The following is a 4,134-nucleotide window of genomic DNA, read 5'->3' on the forward strand; positions in this document are numbered from 1 at the left end:
TGTAAGGGTTATGGGATTTAAAGATCTTCCATGCCCCGTTGGACTTGCTGACGTAGCAGGAAGGGGCGGAGCAAGAGGAAGCGGAAGCCAAGCTAGCGTTCCTTCGGTGGCTGGCGGTGGTGCTGACGGCGGCAGCAGCAGAGGCAGTGGCAGCGCGAAGCCCTTTTTGAGTTAGAACTGCTAAGGACTTTCTGCTAAGGACTCCTGCTGAGGACTGCCAGGGGCCGGAGCTGCTGGGAGTGTGCTTCCAGGACGCTGGGTGGTTGCTGTGCGTGGGGAGAGGAGGACCTTTGCCTGAGGTAGCCTGTTCTGTTTTAAAGGCTTGAAAATGTGGGTGCTTTCTACTTTATCTACCTGTGCCAATGTCATAACTACTCTGATGGCTTTCACTTTCTGGTTTTGGGACTCAGTCTTTTGGTATCTTAATAAATTTTCTAGTTTATTTCCTCATATGGCAAACATGACGTATTTTCTAATGGATAATTATATCAGCATATTTGTAATCTCTATAGGCATTGTGAATATGGCATTGCTGATACAGGTATGTGTGTTTAGAGGTTGGGGGGAGGGGAGGATAATGGTATTGAACCCCTAATCCAAGAGTTGGAGGAAGTCAAGGATTTTAATAGGTAGTGATGATCAAGGAAGTGTATTTTAGGCATGAGAGGCAGACATTAGGAGTGCAGAGCTTGTAGAAGGCTAGTATTGTGCTATTTCTCTCCTCCCTTTCACTACCAAGCACTTAAAAAATGGTCTGTGCTTTCTACCTCCTCTACCTCATTACCCATTCACTTAACACTTGCCATTTGGTTTCTGTCTCCATCACTCTATTGAAAATAATCTCTCAGTGAATAGAGCTCCAGCCCTGGAGTCAGGAGGACATGAGTTCAAATTTGGCCTCAGATACTTAACACTTACTAGCCATGTGTTCTTGGGCAAGTCACTTAACCCCAATTGCCCTGCCCTCCCCCCTCCAAAAAACAAATAATAATAATCTCTCTATGCAAAATGAGAAGACTTACATTTTTGAACATGACCAATTCAGGAATTTGTTTTTCTTGACTTTGCATATTTATAGCAGAGTTGGATTTGGGTTTTTTTTTTCTCAATTGAGAGGAAGAAAGGTGGGAGAAAAAGATCAATGCTTGTTATTAGAAAATTAATTAATTGTTAATTAGAAAATTTCACCTTTTGGTCAAAAGGTGCAGGAAGAGCCAGTATCAACATCTGTAGCAGCAAGCACCCCAAGCGTCCTCAGGGTTTGCAGCTACCACAGGTTCTTGGATCTGCTTTGTTAAAGGAAAGCAACTCAAAATGGGTTAACAAGCTTACTTTAATCAGTCAGACATAAATCGTTTACCTTGTTCAGGAGAAAAGGTCAGCACCCTGAACCTCAAAGTATACAGGCATAATTATCAAGACAGAAACATCAAGTAGACAGATTTCCAAACTGTCCAACCATTACATCCATACCCAGTCAACATCTGGGTTTCCACATTCTGGGTTTTTCAAAGCCGGGGGACTCTCAACAACGGCTTCCCAGAATTCAGATCAAATCACAGAACACTTCTCAAAGTGAGTCCCAAAACAAAGCTACACATCAGGGCTTATATAGCCTTCTCCTGGCTCAGAGAATGTAACAACCTTATTGACCCACTGGCCAATCAAAAAGTATCTACTGAAAAACAAGCCTCCCTCCCCAGGCTTCTGGTGCACTTTAGCCTAGGGGCAGGGAAGATCTTTAAAATTTACATTCGCATTACAACATCCTGAGTTACTGAGAGAGAATGGATTGACGGTCATCATATTCCAACCAGACTTTGGTGACTTGGTCTCTCTGGGAGATTGTGCCAGTATTTAAGTTCCCTAGGTAAGAATTTGTAGGGTTAGAGTTCAACAGAAGTGATCCCCAAATGGGATAGTTTCACTGAGATGAGGTCCCTATAAAATTCACAAATGACTGTTAAGCATCTACATCTACATTCCAAACTACGTGCTACAACTAATATTTACATACGATTTTAAGACTTGGATTAGAATAGGATTAGAATAGGATTTTAACACTTTGCATATTGGGGTTTTTTTTAACCTTACAAAAATCCTGTGAGGTGGGTGATATTATTATCTCCATTTTACAGATGAGGGAAATGAGACTGAGAGATGTTAAGTGTCTTGCTGGTAAGCTTGAGATATGATTTGAACTTGGGTCTATACCAACTCCAAGTCTAGCACTAACCACTGTTTCTATCTGACTGCCTAAAATAAATGAGCTCCAGAGGGACAAGTTCTTAGTTATGGCCAAAGACTTAAATTGGCTAAAGGATTGGGGCGATCCAGATCTGGAGGAAAATAGTCTCAGGCCTGAGTGTCTTGACTCTCCAGGCATCTTTTATCTCTTTCACGTCTGTTTTGTATATGTCTGTACATGGTGCATATATGTGCTGTCTCCTCTCTGCTACAAATAAGTTCCTAGAGTGCAGGGGTTGTTTTTCTCATTTTGTTTCCCCATTTACAAACTCAGTGCCTAGCACATGGTTGATGCTTACTAAATGTTGGTGGATTGACTGATGGGTCTGATTATGCACCTGGTAGCTTAGGGTTGGTATGATTATGCACCTGAAATCATAAGTGAAGTGACTGTATTTCCAGTCTTTTCCTTCCCTTGATAAGAGATGTGGCTACCTTCCCAGGGTGAATTATCTAGGAACTAGTTTCCTGGGAATCTGGTTGAACCAGAGAAGACAGAGGGAAATAACATTTCAGAAGAATCACAACTGCTGCCAAGAGGTTAATAATGATGAGGATGGTTTTTTGCAGGTTGGTGGGGTGTGAGGCGGCAGCACCATGAAGGCCTTGGGCACCCTGAGAGAGTATAAGGTAGTTGGGTGCTGCCTGCCCACTCTCAAGAGCCCGGTGCTGCCTCCTTATTGCATGTGGATCTTTGCTCCCAATCATGTCGTAGCAAAGTCCCGATTCTGGTACTTTGTTTCCCAGATGAAAAAGATGAAGAAGTCTTGGAGAAATAGTATACTGCGGACAGGTCTTTAAAAAGTTCCCTCTTAGAGTGGAGAACTTTTGCATCTGGCTGCATTACGATTCCAGGAGTGGGACCCACAACATGTACAGGGAGTACAGGGACCTGAACACTGCTGGTGCCGTCATTCAGTGCTACCGAGATATGGGAGGCTGTCACTGTGCCCAGGCCCACTCCATCCAGATCATGAAAGTGGAAGAAATTCCTGCCAGAAAATGCCCCTGGCCCACAGTTAAGCAGTTTCCTGACTCCAAAATCAATTTCCCTCTGCCCCACAGAGTTCTGCGTGGCCACCACAAGCCACGCTTTACTACCAAGAGACCCAACACCTTCTTCTAAGTTTAGAGTCAATGAGGCACCTATTTGATTTAAATAAATTTCTCAATTGGAAACCCTCCCAAAAAATAATAATGATGAGAACAATTGCTGGCTTTCGTGTAGAGGCTTCAGATACACAAATTAACTCAAAGAAGACTGGTGTCTACCATAGGTTACTTTTGCCCAACTGAGGGACAGGAGTGATTCTGGAGCATATAAGTGACTATATAATGGTTTTTTTTTTTTTTTGTCAAATCTTTATTGGGTAAGTGGGGAAGGTTGGTAGAGTCCAGTTTAGTCCTTCTTGGCAGCAGCCTTCCTCATGGCAGCTAGGACATTGCTGAGCTCCTCTCTCTTCCTCTTGGCTCAGATGTGAGTTCCCACCCTTTTTTTGATGAACTTAAGGGCTCGCTTATCATTGGAGACTTTGAACAATTCCATGGCCTGCCTTTCATAAGGGGCAAATCCACACACCTCCCGGATCATATCTCTTACAAACTTTGTGTGTTTGGTCAAGCGCCCACAGCGGCGGCAGTGTCGCGGCTTCGAAACGTTTTTCGTAACTTTGTGGCCTTTTTTGAGGCCCACGGCCATGGGGTATCGGATAGCCAGGGCTGCGGCGCGTAGCCCCAATGGCAGCCACAGCAGAAGGCTATATAATGTTATAAAGAACTACAAGAGGCCTTGAGGAGAGGGGCAAACAGGAATTAGTGGGTAGTGATAGAGAAAGAAAGACAGAGGAAGGAAGGAAAGAAGGAAGGAAGGAAGGAAGGAAGGAAGGA

The 4,134-nt window shown here is 43.8% G+C and overlaps 1 protein-coding gene and 2 pseudogenes across 1 annotated transcript in view; 1 reads left to right on the forward strand and 2 right to left on the reverse strand.

Annotated features, from left to right (window-relative positions):
* The window catches only part of CD38 (CD38 molecule), a 135,144-nt gene that overhangs the window by 125,268 nt on the left and 5,742 nt on the right, over positions 1-4,134 (reverse strand). The window lies entirely within an intron of this gene.
* LOC138150490 (large ribosomal subunit protein eL20-like) lies at positions 2,217-3,471 on the forward strand (annotated as a pseudogene).
* The window catches only part of LOC138151196 (large ribosomal subunit protein eL36-like), a 2,233-nt pseudogene continuing 1,685 nt past the window's right edge, over positions 3,587-4,134 (reverse strand).

The sequence above is a fragment of the Petaurus breviceps genome, unplaced genomic scaffold (assembly GCF_028583685.1).
Source record: "Petaurus breviceps papuanus isolate PSGF00001 unplaced genomic scaffold, PetGlider_PUasm1.0 140, whole genome shotgun sequence".
Lineage (NCBI taxonomy): Eukaryota > Metazoa > Chordata > Mammalia > Diprotodontia > Petauridae > Petaurus > Petaurus breviceps.